The following is a 17,675-nucleotide window of genomic DNA, read 5'->3' on the forward strand; positions in this document are numbered from 1 at the left end:
TCCAGACTAAGATAGACAAGGAAAAAAGGTCTGGTGATCCAGTTCTGAAAACAAACTAATGAAAACCTTTTGGATGACAACAGAACATTGCCTGATTTCCTTGTTTTGGACACATCATTAGGAGGGATCAATTGCTGGAGGAAGGCATCATGCCTGGTGAAGTAGAGGGCCAGCAAGTGCAAGGGACACCTTCAGTTAGATGAACTGGCACATAGCACAATAATGGACTTGAACATGGTGGTGAGTGTGAGGGTGATGCAGAATTGGGTAGTGTTTCTTTCCTTTGTATATAAAGTCACCATGAATTAACATTGACTCAAACAGCAACTAAAAACAAAAATAAATAAATATTTTAATATATTGTTGTTGTTGTTGTTATGTGCCGTCGAGTCAAACCCGACTCATAGCGACCCCTCCTTGGGTTTCCGAGGCAGTATCACTACGGAAGTAGGATTGCCCAACCTTCCTTCCGAGGAGTGGCTGGTGGGTTTGAACCGCCAGCTGTCTGGTTAGCAGGCAAGTGTCTTAGCCACTATGCTACCAGAGCTCCTTTTAATATATTAGGGAGTGATAATTTCTGTGGGGAAAAGCAGAGCTGGGTAAGGCAGATAGGGAATGTAGTACAGGGAAGCAGAGTTATGAGAGTTTTCATTTTAAATCACATGATCAGGGTAAACCTCATTGTAAGGTACCTAGGGACATAGATGAAGGAGGTGAGGGAGTGAGCCTTGGTATATCTGGAGCAAAGACTTCAAGGCAGAACCGTGCCCAGTGTATTTAAGAAAAAGCAAGGAGGCTAGTGAGGTTCGAGTGAAGTAAGCAAAGAGCCTAGTACAAAACTCAAGAATCTAAATGTTGTTTATTTTCTTAAAATAAGTGCCTAAAACATAATAGCCTGTCAAGAGTCACCAAGCCAGGTAAGCACCACCCCCTGCACTGATCGTCATGGAGACAGACAACGCAGCTCAAAGCAACTTGGGGTGCATCTCAGATGGCTGAGAAATCATGAGCAGAAAATAGGCCTTTGAGGGACACTGACGATTATTTCATCTCATCTTCCCACTGAAAGTAATGATTTTGGACAAGAAGAGAAGATAATGGGAGGGAAATGCTAGCTTCATAAACAAGTTGAAAAACAGGTTTTATTTTCCTGGATCTTGGCTTATAATAATAGAGCAATGGGAGGAGCTTGGCAAGAGACAGAACAGGAAGTAGAGTTTGGCAGGAGATTCATCAACTAATCAAGAGCTTTTACATTAACATTTGATAAGGAGGGAAAAAAAAGATTCAGGTAAAACTAATAACTAGATATGATGGAGAATCTTGGATGTTAAATACAAGAACAATGGTGGGGAAGCTCCTCAGATTTGAGAGAAAAGATGAAGAGAGAGGCTTGGGAGAAAAACATAGGATCTCAGAAAAGAGCTAAGCACAGATAATAAAGGTGGACATGATGCTTCATATAAAAAGGAAAGCATGCTTTCATAAAAGAAGAATGTGTTTTTTTAGGAAGTGAGTAAAGCTAGAATATATTTTCTACCAATGTTACAGCATATGTCCAATGGTAGAGCATCCACTATCCAAAAAGAAGCACAACTAATTGAAGAGTGGAAAATGGCAATATATATTAGAACGATCTACACCCCTAGGGACATCCATAAAACAGAGATTAGACGTTTTTGGATGAGGATTAAAGGACAAAGAAATGGAAAAATAAAGCTGTGGAAGCATTTAAGGATGTGGGGGACACTTTGCACATATAGATTAGAAAATAGACATAATAAAATACCTAATAGCAACAGGGAAGGGAATCTATCTGAATATGAAGAAGAGTAGTATTCCAAAAGCAAAAAAAAAAAAATCTGGTAAATTCTTTCCTTCCTGAAGAAAGAGAAGGCAGTAACTTGAGAAAATAATACTCTGGATTCAAGCACATATACAAGGATACTAGAAATAACATTGTTGTTATTGTTGTTGTTATGTGCCATCAAGTCGGACCCGACTCATAGCAACCCCTCCTTGTGTTTCCGAGGCAGTATCACTACAGAAGTAGATTGCCCCATCTTCCTTCTGAGGAGTGGCTGGTGGGTTTGAATAGCCAGCCTTCTGGTAGCAGTCAAGTGCCTTAGGCACTACATTACCAATAGCTTACATTTATTGAGCACTTAACACGTTTGAGCTCAGTAATACATGCTTTACATAATAATCATTAAACCTACCATTTATTGGGACCAGGAAGTGTTTTGTTCTGTTGTACACAGGGTTGCTGTGAGTTGGAAGTGACTCGAAGGCATCTAACAACAGCAACAACAACAAACATTTATTGAGTGCTCACTATGTCCTTTTAATCCTCCCCACAGTCCTATAAGACTCATCATTTTACAGATGAAGAAACTAAGGATTAAAGATGTTGATAAGTGCAAGGTTACAAATTACAAAGTTTAACAAGTGCCAGGAATAGAGATGTAAAGTGTCCAACCCACATCTGTCTGTCTCCAAAGCCTATTTTGCTTATCAGTTCTCTTAAGATTAATGAAAGGTGATCATGCCATCTTAAAGGACTTAATAGTTAAGAAATAAGATTCTAGGTTGAATCAGCCGCACATGTTAAATTTTAGGAAAGAGGATTACTTAAAATAAACAGAAAAGAGAGAATGATGCTGTGGCCCAAAGGTAAGACATCTTAAAGGGCTTGAAAGATTGTAAAAAAAAAATTATATTAATATAGTCATAAGTAATCCAAGTTTCTGTGTGTGCACTCATGTATACACAAAAAATAATACATAGAAATGAATAATTTGACTGCTCAGGGCACTAAGAATTTAAAAGGACCAGTGCAAAAATGGAATGAAACACCCTAAAAAAAAAACAGTGTCAAATAAGCTGAGACTTGCAAGAATCCTAAGGACAATAAAGACTTTTTAAATTTGTTTTTTAGTTATGTTCAGAGCAGGAAGAACAAGAAAAGGGTCAGGCCAACTGCTTCAGGCAGATGGTGTACTATTACAAACAACAAGCCAACATGGGTTTCTTAAGAACCAGTCTTACCACACTCTCATTAGCCTTTTGATGGAATTACCAGTCAGCCACGTAGTGTAGTTTGATCCAGCAAAACATTTAATCAAATGTCTCACAATACACTCATAGTCAAGTTGGGGAAACACAAGGTAGTTTCCTAACTGACTAAACAACTAAGCTCAAATAGGCTTAAGTAGACTAATGCCAATCCAAAGGTGAGGTGCACCTCGGGGTTCTGTCCTCAACACTTGAATATGAAATTTTGTCTAAGAATGTGTGTTATCACATTTATAGATGACGCAAAGCTTAAAGAGATGCCAAATACATTAAATGATAAAATGAAGTGGCGGAACTAACTGGCAGGCTGGAGCTAGCAAAATGAAGTTTGATGCATACATAACTAAATCCCTTAACTTTCAAAAATCAGTTGCACTAGCACAAGATGGCAGGGGTGTGTGGAATTGACATTATGGTATTCACTTAAAAAAACTTAGGACATTAACTCATTGTACAACAAAAAATCAACAATGAGAGGGCCTGCCAAAGGTCTTTGCACTCTGCTGAATTCATAGAAAGGTGATGTACAAACTAAGGAAGAAAATAGTGAAACTTGTGGGAGCCGAAACTCAACAGACTGCCATATTTTTCTGAGTCTCACAAGTTTTCCACCTTTGACAGTGAGCAGTCTTACTACTTCTCTATCCCTCTTTACTGGTAGAAAATATTTGAGTTTTCCTTCTCTGACAGGTTGCCACCCTACATAATTTCCGGCTTTTGCAGGTTTTACTGTATTTCCATTATAATCTGTTGTATACATTCCACATTTGAAGTAAGATTTTTAATGTAAAGAACCAAAGTATAAAAGGATCTTTAACAAACAAAAGGAATGATTAACAGAAAAGGACAACCATGATATTTTGGGATCAGAAAACATCATATAAAAATAGTGGAGGAAATAGGAACAGTTAACGTTGGGGGGAAAAAGGAGCCCTGATTGTGCAGTGGTTAAAGCACTAAATCAAGAGGTCAGTGGTTCAAACCCACCAGCTGCTCCAAGGGAGAGAGATGTGGTAGCCTACTTCCATACAGATTTACAGCCTTGCAAACCCTATAGGGCAGTTCTACTCTGTCCCATAGGGTTGCTATGAACTGGAATTGACTCTGTGGCAGTGGGTTTAGTTTGAGCTTTGAGAAATTTTAACACTGCTAAAGCTCAGATCAAATATCAGCTCTTTGGAGAAGGGGCACTCCTCTAAATGTGCTTTCCTCAGCACCCTCTCCATTCCATGGCTCTCTTAGTTCATTACCCTTATATCACCTGAAATTCCCTTGCTTCTTTATTGTTTATTTCTCCTTCATCTAAGGAGCTCTGGTGGTGCAATGCCTAAGGCATCTGACTGCTAACCAGAAGGTTGGTGGTTCAAACCCACCAGCTGCTCTGCAGAAGAGTGGGCAATCTACTTCTGTAAAGATTTATCACCTCAGAAACCCAGCGGGGCCCACTATGGTTTGGAATTGACTCAATGACAGTGAAGTTTTTTTTTTGTTTTTTTTTTTCTCCCTTTCATATGTTAGATTCACTAGAGAAGGCTCCTTGCCTGATTGTTCATTATTTTATCTGCAGCACCTAAAATAGTGCCTGACATACAGTAAATAACAAGAGAAAGGATCTAATTGACTCAACCCAACTTACAAAGGGCCTCCCTCTGATCAAGTGTATGAGTTTGGATCACATGGTACAAACTGGTCTCTGAGGCCTACCTTTCAGCAGGAGGCATGGGGAGGGGCAGGGGGAATTGTAGCTTGAGTGTAAGGTTTCCGCTAACCACTTTGGATGTTTCAGGCATGTCTGGACATGTCCAGAGAGGTGGTGGAGCAGACTGGATAGAGACTATTTGTATGGAGTTCAGACCCAAGTAAACATCATCTATCTGGTAATTTGGTGAAGTAATCAGTCAAGAATGTGAAGAAGCTGAATCACTCATACACCACTGGTGAGAATGTAAAATGGTATAGCCACCCTAGAAAACAGTTTGACAATTTCTTATAAAGCTAAACATGCAAATGCCATAGACCAGAAATTGCACTCTTGGGCCTTTGTCCCAGAGAAAGGTAAACTTAATATTCCCACTAACGCCTGTACACAAATGTTCATAGCAGTTTCATTCATAACAGTAAGAAACTGGAAGCAACTCAGATGTCCTTCAATAGGTGAATTGTTAAACATACAATGGTACATCCATACCATAGGATGCTATTTAGCAATAAGAAGGAATAAATTATTGAAAAGGAAACAACTTGGATTACTCTCCAGAGCATTACAGAATTATGTTGAAAGAGAAAAAGCCAAGTACAAAGGTCACGTGGTATATAACACTATTGAGATGGCAGGTACTAACAGAGACACTGCGGGGCCTGGTGGAATAGCAGCAGAGTACAGCTCCAGGGAGGCAACAACAGTGTTGGAAGGTCCTAAGCAATGGCCCAGAGTGGGGTGGCATTGATAGTGCCCAGTGGGACACCAGGGCAGCCACCAGCAGGGAAACTAATGTGAGTGCCCTCATTCCTGAGTGCATATGAGACACCTTCTAGGACCACCCAGAACAGAGAGGAATTTGCAAGGACCAAAATCAGGTAATTGGGTTACTTACATATTTTTAAATATTGGAGTAACATTATATCATAGTGGTCCTGATTTTTGAGATCAGAGTACCTCAGTCTAAGCCTCAAATTTATGATCTTTTAAACTGGTGTAATAATGTCTGTGGAAGTTCAGTGCTTGGTTGCTAACCAAAAGGTTTGCAGTTCAAGTTCACCCAGTTGTTGTTGTTATGTGCTGTCGAGTCGGCCCTGATTCATAGCGACCCCTCCTTGGGTTTCTGAGGCAGTATCACTATGGAAGTAGATTGTCCAACCTTCCTTCTGAGGAGTGGCTGGAGGCACCTGGAAAGAAAGGCCTGGGGATCTACTTTCAGAAAATTAGTCACTGAAAACTGTTGTTGTTGTTGTTGTTTGCCATCGAGTCGGCCCCGACTCATAGCGACCCCTCCTTGGGTTTCCGAGGCAGTGTCACTACGGAAGTAGGATTGCCCAACCTTCCTTCCGAGGAGTGGCTGGTGGATTTGAACCACCAGCCTTCTGGTGAGCAGTCAAGTGCCTTAGGCACTATGCTACCAGAGTTCACACAATTCTACTTTGACACGCTTGGGGTTGCCGTGAATCAGAATCCATTTGATGGCAACCGGTTGTTGATGGTGGTGGTGGAATAAGGTCTACTCTGCCTGCTTAACATGGTTGTTACTATAAGAATTACATGAAATAATATATGTGAGAATGCTTTTAAAATGGTCATGTACTATATACTAATGGTAATTATACTACATGCAATGTAACAATAGGCTCAAACATAGTCATAATTGTGAGGATGGTGCAGGACTGGGCAGTGTTTCATTCATGGGGTCTCTATGAGTTGGAACCAACTTGACAATGCTTTACAACAACAATTATATGCATGTAATTTTTTGTATCATGATTTTAAGAGTGTTTCCTCATCTCTACTGTAACTTCCCTCCTATTGTTTCATCTTCTGGAAATTGCATAATTTCTAAGCCCTTTTTTTTTTTTTTTTTTTGTCCCCTTTAAAATACTGTGGTATTTCAAGGCCTGTGTGACCTAAGATCGTTCAAGGTGCACATTTGTGGTGGCTTACACCTCTCAGAGGAGCTCTGGTGGTGTAGTGTTTAAGGAATTTGACTGTTAACCCAAAGATTGGTGATTCAAACCAACTAGCTGCTCCACAGAAGAAAGATGAGGCAGTCTGCTGCTTTAAAGATTTACAGCCTTGCAAACCCAGTGGGGGTTGCTATGAGTTGGAATCAGTTTGATTGCAATGAGGTTCACACACACACACACACACACACACACCTCTGACATCATCTAAGAGGTGCCCTGGGACCAGAATTTTCTGCAATTCCTTGTACCTTCACCCAGGGCTCTGTTGAGTGTGTGGCCATGGGGCACTGGGCTAAATGTAGAGGGAAAGGTGCCAGGTACCTAAACCAAATCCAAACCCATTGCTATGAAGTTGATTCTGACTCATAGCAACCCCAAAGGGCAAAGTAGAACTACCCCATGGGGTTTCCAAGGCTGTAATCTTTACTGAAGTAGACTGACACATCTTTTCCCTGAGAAAAGGCTGGTGGGTTTGAACCAAAGACCTTTCAGTTAAGCTGAACAGCTTAACCATTGCACCATTAATCGGGACTCCTTGCCAGTTCCCATTGCCAGTTCCCCAGGGGCTATGAACTAGAATATGTTCTCAAGGGTTAAATTCCTGATTGCCCAGTTTATAAAACATCACAAGGCCCATTACCCAGAAATTGAGGCGTGGAGGAGTGGGCAGTGAATCCTGGAAATGAATGTGCTGAGAGCCAACTGAATTCAGTCTCTAGTCTGACCCCACCCCTTCAATATACCCTTGCTCCACTCTTCCAGGGCTGATGCCTCCAGCTCAACTTGTTCTTTCTGTTCAATGTCCTGCCTGGAGAACAGAGCGAGTTCCTCACATGTGCTTCAAGTAGGCAGGGGATGAGAAAATAGAGATGCTCAGGCTCTTTTTTCCAACAGCTCAGGGAAAGGGTTTAGCTTCCAGGAAAATGAAAAATGCACCCATTCAGAGTCATGGATTGTCATTTACTAGCTGTGGGACTCTGACTTCCACAAGCCACTAGCCACCCTTGAGACTTCCTCCAACTCAGGGTAGCCCCATGTGCAGCAGAAAGAAATATGCCCAGTCCTGCACCATTCCTACAATTGGTTGCAGATTGGACCATTGTGATCCATAGGGTTTCCATAGGCTGATTTTCAGAAGTTGATTGCTAAGCCTTTCTTCCTGTTGTTGTTGTTGTTATGTGCCATCAAGTCATCTCCAACTCATTGCGACCCTACGTACAACAAAACAAAACACTGCCTGGTTATGCTCCAGCCTCACAATATAGATCACATGCCTGAGCCCATTGTTGCAGCCACTGTGTCAGCCCATCTCATTGAAGGCCTTCCCCTTTTTCACCGACCCTCCACCCTACCAAGCATGATATCCTTCTCCCGGGAATGGTCCCTTCTGACAATATGACTAAAGTAGAGAAGACAAAGTCTGGCCATTCACACTTCCAAGGAGCATTCAGCTACGCTTCTTCCAGGACAGATTTGTTAGTCCTTTTGGCACTCTGTACTTTCAGTATTCCTTGACAACACCACAACTGAAAAGCATCAACTCTTACTAGGTCTTCCTTATTTATTGCCCAGCTCTCACATGCATATGAGGCAATTGAAAATACCATGGCTTGGGGTAGGCACACCTTACTTAGTCTTCAAGGAGACATCTTTGCTCTTCAGCACTTTAAAAAGGTCTTTTGCAACAGATTTGCCCAATGCAATACGTCATCTGATGTCTTGGCTGCTGCTTCCATTGACATTAATGGTGGAAACAAGTAATATGAAATCCTTGACAATGTCAATATTTTCTCCATTTATCATGATACTCTTTATTGGTCCAGTTGTGAGGATTTTTGTTTTCTTCATGTTGAGGTGTAACCCATACTGCAGACTACAGTCTTTAATTTTCATCAGTAAGTGCTTCAAGTCATCCTCACTTTCAGCAAGCAAAGTTGTGCATCTGCATATCACAAGTTGTTAATGAATCTTCCTCCAATCCTGATGCCATGTTTTTCTTCATATAGTCCAAGTTCTTGGATTATTTGCTCAATATACAGATTAAATAAGTATTGTGAATGGATACAATCCTGTTGCATTCCCTTCCTGATTTTAAACCATGCAATATCCCCTTATTCTATTCAAATAACAGCTTCCTTGTCTATGTACAGGTTCCCCATGAGCACAATTAAGTGTTCCAGAATTCCCATTCTTCTCAATGTTATCCACAATTTGTTATGATCCACACAATTGAATGCTTTTGCATAGTCAATAAAACAAGTAAACATCTTTCTGGTATTCTTTGCTTTCAGCTAAGATCCATCTGACATCAGCAATGATATCCCTTGTTCTACGTTCTCTTCTGAATCCAGCTTGCATTTCTGGAATTTCTCTGTCTATATACTGCTGCAGCCATTTTTTAACTATCTTCAGTAAGATTTTGCTTGCATGTGATATTAATGATATTATTCGATAATTTCCACATTCTGTTGGGTCACCTTTCTTTGGAATGGTCACAAATATGGATTTATTCCAGTCAGTTGACCAGGTAGCTCTCCTCCAAATTTCTTGGCATAGACGAATGAGCCTCCAGCATATGTCTGTTTGTTGAAACATCTCAATGGAGTGCAGCTTCAACTTCTTCCTTAAATACTATTATTGGTTCTTGATCATATGCCACCTCCTGAAATGGATGAACATTGACCAGTTCTTTTTGGTACAGTGATTCTGTGTATTCCTTCCATCTTCTTTTGATGTTTCCTGTATTATTCAATATTTTTCCCATAGAATCTTTCAGTATTGCAACCTGAGGCTTGATTTTTTTCTTCAGTTCTTTCAGCTTGAGAAATGCCAAGCGTGTTCTTCCCATTTGGTTTTCCCACTCCAGGTCTTTGCCCATTTCATTATAATAATTGACTCTGTCTTCTCAAGCTACTCTTTGAAATCTTCTGTTCAGCTCTTTTATCTTGTCATTTCTTCCCTTTGCTTTAGCTACTCTCCATTCAAGGGCAAGTTTCAGAGTCTCTTCTGACATCCATTTTGTCTTTTCTTCCTTTCCTGTCTTTTTAATGACCTTTTGCTTTCTTCAAGAATGATGTTCTTGATGTCATCCTACAGTTCCTCTGGTTTTTGGTCATTGGTGTTCAACGAATCAAATCTACTCTTTAGATAGTCTCTAAATTTAGAAGGGACATACTCACAATCTTACTTTGGCTCTCATGGACTACTTTTAATTGTCTTCAGCTTCAAGTTGAACTTGCATATAAGCAGTTGATGGTCTGTTCCACAGTCAGCTCCTGGCCTTGTTTTGGCTGAGGATATTGAGCTTCTACATCACCACTTTCTACAGATGTAGTTGATTTGATTCCTGTGTACTCCATCTGGTGAAGTCCATGTGAATAGCCACTATTTGTGTTGTTGGAAAAAAGGTATTTGCAATGAACAAGTCGTTGGTCTTGCAAATTCTCTCATGTGATTTCCAGCATTATTTCCATCACCAAGGCCATACTTTCAACTACCGTTGATTCTTCTTTGTTTCCAGTCTTTTGCATTCCAATACAAACTTTTGCATTCCAATCACCAGTGATAATCAACACATTTTGATTACATGTTTACTCAATTTCAGACTGCAGAAGTTGGTAAAAATCTTCAGATTCCTCATCTTTGGCTTTGGTGGTTGGTGCATAAGTTTGAATAATAGTAGTATTAACTAATCTTTCTTGTAGATGTATATTATTATCCTATCACTGACTGACAGCACCATGCTTCAGGATAGATCTTGGTACATTCTTTGTGATGATGAATGCCACACTATTTCTCATCAATTTGTCATTCCCGCTGTAGTAGATCATATGGTTGTCTAATTCAAAATGGCCAAAAGTGGTCCATTTCAGCTCACTAATGCCTAGGATATCGATCTTTATGCATTCCACTTAATTTTTGACAACTTCCAATTTTCCTAGATTCATACTTTGTACATTCCTTTCTTCCTAGTCCATCTTAGTTGGAAGTTCCTCTGAAGCCTGCTCAAGGCAAGATGAAAGGTTCCACAGACAGGTGGGTAGTGGTTGCTCATGAGGTGTACTGTCTCAGAATCGAACCCAGGTCTCCCACATGGAATGGAAGAACCACTGCTGCCCCACTCTGGCTTCAACCTACTTCTTTGGAATAGGGAAAATATTCCCTGCAAAATCTTGCAGGAATGACAATTGACTGAGAGATATTTTTAATATTTATAAATGAAGATGGGGCAATCTACTTCCGTAGTGATACTGCCTTGGAAACCCAAGGAGGGGTCGCTATGAGTCGGGTCCGACTTGACGGCACATAACAACAACAACAACAACAAACCCTTTGCAAATTACAAAGCATGCAAATGCAAAAGACATTTATTTCCCATAGTCAAGAATCTCCAAGCCTCTAGTAAAGGAAGGCCAGCTAGAAATGGTAACTGAGAAGCCTCCACTGACAGATGGAAACTCTTGACAACCTTGTAGCTGAAGAAAGATTTTGTCCATTTCAGTATCAAGAAACTCTTCCAGAAAGACATCAGAACTTCTCATCTTTTGTGTTTAGACATGAGCTTTCTAATTAGAGTCAAGAAAAAGTTGTTTCAGTCCATGAAACCCAAAACAAAATCAAGCCTGTTGCCTTTGAGATGATATTGACTTATGGCAGCCCATGTGTTACAGAGTAGAGTTGAGCTCCATAGAGTTTACTTGCCTGTAATCCTTACAGAAGCAGATTGCCAGGATTTTTTCCACAGTGCTACTGAGCAAATTTGAACATCCAGTCTTTAGGTTAATAGCTGAGCACAAACAATTTACACCACCCAGGGACCTCTAAGTTTATGAAAGGGTAGATCCTTTCATGGACATTAAAAAGAAGCACCAAATAAAGGCAAAGCTCTTTTCCAGACTTAGGAAGAATTGAGGATCGATGCAATTCATGCAAAGCCAGGTAGTGTGAGGGAACTGTGGCAGCCAGAGCAGGGAGGGATTAAGAACAGGATGCAAAGGGCCCAGATCCTTAGGTAGCCTAACAGCCTCAGGCTGAATGAAGCAGGTCTTGCTGCTTCATTCATTCATTTAGCATCTACAATATGATAGGCCCTGTGCTAGATTCCAGGGGTACAGAGCTGAGTAAGACAAGATCCTTAACATTGGGGAGGTGATGCTCTTGCTAAGGCATCTCCAAGGAAACAGTGAGTTAACATCACTGACAATGAGTGCACTAACCTGGTCTTGCCCCAGCTGGCTGAATGTAAGCTGCTGACTCACTGGTTCAGTGAGCTCCTCTGGTAGCTAGCAGTAGGAGTCCCATAGAGAAAACAAAGGCAGATTGTTTGCAAACACCCTGCCATGGTGTCAGACTGTGTATACTGATTTTTGGTTCCTAAAAACAATTGTTTTACAGCAATCCACTGGAGCTTGTCAGCAAAAACACCCAACATCTTGAGGAGTCTAGAGTCGTGACCCCTTGCTGAGGTGGAAAGGTTTACTATTGTGGACTTCCAGCCCTAGGCAGGGTTTGAGAGTTCCATGGCTTGGCTTCCAAGGCCCTGGGTCCATACCTCTTTTTAGCATTTCTCACACTGCCCTTGCAGCTGTTTACTTGAATGCCCTCTTCAGCCAACTATGGGATGAAGTAGAGTGTAGATTAGGTACCTGGCCTATGGTGACATAAAAACTTGAGTTCAAACCCTAATCTGGCCTCTTCTGAGGTGTGTGATTTTTTATCCCCCAGATAAAATAAGATAGCATCTATAAAAATCTTGACTTATTATGTGGTGACTGCTATTATTTTCATTCATTCTTGTACATACAAATAATAATCGTTCCATCAGTTACAATTCAGTGCAGGAAATAGAAACTGCTTTATTTATATTGAATAAGAAGGGATTTAATCAAATAATAAGGTGCTTAAAAATTATTAGAAGCTGTAGGAGCTTGAAAGTGAAGATTTTAGATGGGAGATCCAGAAATGGCTCCCTAGAATGATAACAATATGACTTTATCAGAAGAGTTATTGCTTCTGGGTCACCTCTGGAGCTGTGCTGGAATCAAGAAGCTGCTGCTATGTCTGCTATAACCCCTGCCTCTCAAGACCCAAGAAGGTAGAGAGTGGACTCTACAGTGAACCACTGCAGAAAAACCTCACACTTCTACAACTTTGTTTGCCCACAGAAATGGCTGGAGAGGGGAACAGGTTCTGCCTACCACATCTTCTTCTGTGTAAATCTAGTTGATGAAGACAATCTGCATCTAGAAGACCGGTGGCAAATGAGTCTGAAAAATATGGTGCTTAGCTTTCCAAGTCTCTCCATAGCTTAGAAGGAGGCTGGCATGAAGGTTCTGTAAGCCACTCCACTCTATAAAAAACAAAACAAAACAAAACTCACTTCCAACAAGTCAATTCCAACTCACAGTGACCCCCCCATTGGGTTTCCAAGATGGTAAATCTTTACAGTAGATTGCCCCATCTTCCTTCCATGGAGTGGCTGGAAGTGGGTTTGAACTGCCAACCTTCTGGTTAGCAGTCAAATGCCTTAGGCACTATTGAGCACCATATTCCAGCACTTTGTTTTGTTAGCTCTTTTAAGATTCACAGCAACCCTGTGAAGTAAGTGCCCATTTCACAAATGAGGAAGCAGAGCCTTAAGGAAATGACATTGCCTAGGGTCACACAGCAAGTGGTAAAGATGGGATGTAAACAAGTTCCATGTTATCCTAGAGCCTGTGCCCTTACCTACTGTATTACACTACTTATCATTGTATTTTGAATGCCAAATCCAGGGTGGGACCACACATACTTAATGAGTGTTGTTGTTGTTGATGTTAGCTACCATGAGTCAATCCTGACTCATGGCAACCCCATGCATGCTGCATCTGACAGAGTTTCATTGTGATGTACAGCGTTTTCATCAGCTGATTTTCCGTAGATTGCCAGGCCTTTTTTCCTCATCCGTCTCAGTCTGGAAACACCTCTGTTCAGACTCACAGCAACCTTCTCTGACAGATGGGTGGTGGCAGTGCATGAGGTGCATTGGCTTGGAGTTGAACTTGGGGCTCCTGCCTAGGAGGTCAGAATTCTACTATTGAATCACCAGTGACTTATTTAATGAAAGTTAGAGGAGTTAATTAGTCATAGCTATAAACAGAAAACTAAATGCTATGTGGTCCTACAATGCTGGGGCCTAAAGAGAGTGTGGACTTCCAGCCCTTCTGGGTTTGACCCAGGTCAGGAAAGCAGGAAGATGTCTGTCAGGAACACAGAACAGTGTCCATGTGGGTAGGATAAGTCAGAGCTATGTGGACATATACATTGAGCATGAAGCTGGGGCCTGAATATAGGAGGAAGGCCAGTCTGTTCATTTTTCTGAAAGGGATCACTACTTTCTGCTTCTAAAAGGGATCAGAGGATATTGATATGGGTAGGCCTAATGCGACTGACTGGCTGATTGACTAGAGAGATGTTTTCTTCTTCTTTTTTTTTTTCCTTTAAATAGAAAATGAAAATATGATCTTAGAGAAAAACATACCCACAGCATGAATTGAGCACTCTGGTGCCTGTGATAATGGCCTCTCGCATGTCCTGACTCTGTTGATAACTGCTGATAGTCATTCTCTGCAGAAGCAGTTGGCATGGCATACACCCACTCACACAGTGACTGAGCAGACTTATAAACACCTGCCATGGAAAGTGTCTTCCTCACTCTCTTTAGACAAGAGGCACAGTCTGTGTGAGTGCCTGGGAAGTCTCAGCTTTCCAGGTATAAATGTTAATGCATGAGAGAAGAGCCCCAGGATGTAGAGCTGAGGGATGCAGTCATTACCCAGGAGTGAACACTCATGTACAGATACACTGGACACATAACATACCCACAAGCCATACACATACACACAGACACAACATGCATATACACCATACACACACACACTCATATGCACTACAGACACATACAGTCATATACCCTTCACATTCATACACACTGCACACACCACACACACAGATACAAATATGCGTGCTTCACACACACACATGCATGTACTGTACTTCTCAAAAAAGTTTCTCACTATATATAGTCTATTGAAAAGTTTTAAAATCATGGTTACAGGGACTGGGAAGATACAAGATATGTATACAAAACAGTTTAAAAAAATTAAAACACAAAAATTATGTACTCTCAAAGATAAGCTCTTTGTTAAAATGTGTGCATTGACAAAACATTGTTCCACCTCCTACTTTGATGAGTAGTGACTGGGATCTTAAAAGCTTGCAAGCTGCCATCTAGATGCAATGATGGGTCTCTCCTTGTCTAGAGCAAAGAAGAATGAAGAAAACCAAAAATTCATGGATACAATCAATCCTAGTGACTGGTACACCATCCAATCTGCAGCCTATAATGACTATGAGACCAGAAGAATTAGATGGTGCCTGGCTACCACTGTCAGCCACTTGGAAGGGGATCTATGTAGGAGATTCTGGATAAAGAGGGAGAACAATGTGCACAAAAGTCAAAATCATTTGGAGAAAAAAAAAAAAAAAGGTTGGGGGGACAGGTTTGCTGGTCCGATAGAGCCTGGTGGAACCACTGAGACTATGGCCCCTAGCTGCCTGTCAGGTCTGGAATTGAACCCACACCTGTGGCTTCCAGCCAAGCAAGAGTCAGGCATATGAATTGAACATTTACCTGAGGTAGATACACTCCTTGGAGAGAACAATCATGGGAGAAAGAAGGGCTGCTTATGCACTGGGAGACAGCTCAGGAGGCAAGAGGGCATGGAGGGATGGACAGGAAAGAGGTAATTATTGGGAGGAAGTGGGAGGGGAGCTGTTGCATTGTGGTAAACTGTGGTCAATGTCATGAGACAAAGTGTATGTAGACTGCTGTATGGAAAGTGAATTTGCTCTGTAAATTTTCACCCAAATCACAATTAAAAAAGAAAAGTGTGTGTTAATATTAGTAGAGATGACGGCAATGCAAGCAATACAAATAATTGAAGTTTATTATTAAATCTTCAGAGTTGTTTTCTGTCAATTTATTTAACTGGAGAGTGAAATTTTTCAAGTGACTATTCTCATGTCTCCGATCATATTCTGACCATGGGACTGTTGCCACTATTCCCACAGGGCAGTGTCTGTCAGGTATCTCACTCACCCCTTCCATTCTGAATGTGTCTGTAGCTGGAGGGCCAACCCAGTGCAACACGGTACCTGTTTGATGGCAGAACCTATCTGTTATTCCCCCTGGTATATGGTACAGCTTTCCAAGCTTCTTCCTGCTCAAGATCAAAGTCAGGAAACCCCCACAAGTTCTTGCCTAGTTGTAGATATAGTGAACTTGAGGGATTTGACACTGACCATAGACACCAACTTCCCTGATTTCTTCCAGTGCTACAACAGTTTTCCTTTGTGTGCCTAGGGGGCGCTCAGGCACAGGCATTGGAAATGTTACAAGTTCCTTTTAATATTTCTGAGACCCAGTAAGGAAGGCTCTGAAGTTAAGAAATCAGAAAGTGAGAATGATGACTGGGGATTGTTGAATGATGACAAGGTGGGCTACTGATAAATAGACTCTTAGGATCCACTGTCTCATTGAATATCAAATCTAGAAGCAATCATAAAAACCATCAGGTATATAACCCCTTCATTCCCCAGATACAGAATCTGAGGTCAAGAAGAGTGAAGTGGTATGTTTAAACTAAAACCCACTGAATTCTCAGAGGCCTCTGAAGGAATCAACATGGCCAATACTTAGATTTCAGACTTCTAGGCTCCAGAACTGTTGTTGTTGTTGCAATATACCATCAAGTCGATTTTGACTCACAGCGACCCCTCCTTGGGTTTCCGAGGCAGTATCACTATGGAAGTAGATTTCCCCATCTTCCTTCCAAGGAGTGACTGGTGGGTTTGAACCGTCAGCCTTCTGGTTAGCAGTCAAATGCCTTAGGCACTATGCCCCAGAGCTCTAGACATTGATATAGATAGATGATAAATAGATAAATAGATAGATGATGATGGATGGATGAAGAGAGAGAGAATATAGCTCTTCCTGTTCCACAGTATTGTTTTACTGATCCAGCGTATGGACCATCAAATTATTCTGGATATGAAATTGTATTAGAGAAGCTAATCAATTAGTATATGTTTTTTCGGACTTTACATTTTATTAGATGAATATAGAGGAATATTATACAGCAGGCACAAGTCAGTCATTCAACACAAGCATGTCCTGCTTGAAGAGAGTTCAAACTACTACAATTCAAATTCATAAATAAACTGTGATTACTTAATTACAAAATGTATCTTGTAGTAGTTCGGTTTTTTTTTTTTTTTTTTTTTAAGAGAGAAAAGGGATATTCCCATTATGGGTTTTCACACTAAGGTTTTCAGTGGGCCAAAAAGGGTATATGTAACTCAGGAAAATTGATGATAAACTTCTATGTAGTTCTGGCATCCTGAAAATTCACAAATGTGTGTTTTTACTATGTTTCTAGAATAACAACTAACATGGAAGATGTATGGACTAGCAATGGGAAAACAGAGGCCTAGTTCTATATCTGCTACTAGTTGCCATGTCCCTATACATAACTGTTAACCTTTGTGGGCCTCATTTTCCTTCTCTGCAAAATAAAAGGCTGGAACTAGCCAAGTTCTCCAGGTGCTTCTAAGGTTGCAAAGCAGAGTAGAAGCATGGAAATCTCATGGCATGGGAGTCGGGCCAATGTGAGCTGGTTCATCACCCTTTTTAACTCTTTGAACAAGTCACTTACATCTGGGACTACAGTTCCTCTTTGGAGTATAAAATGCATAATATCTACCATGCAGGGTTATTTGAACATGAAATGAATAATGTACATAAAGTGCCTAGACATTGCCTGCCACACATAGGTGCTCAGTACTTCTAACTTTATCCCCACCTCCAACTCTGCCATTCTACTATT

Source organism: Orycteropus afer, unplaced genomic scaffold, assembly GCF_000298275.1.
Source record: "Orycteropus afer afer isolate SDZICR_OR568_19922 unplaced genomic scaffold, OryAfe1.0 scaffold00043, whole genome shotgun sequence".
Lineage (NCBI taxonomy): Eukaryota > Metazoa > Chordata > Mammalia > Tubulidentata > Orycteropodidae > Orycteropus > Orycteropus afer.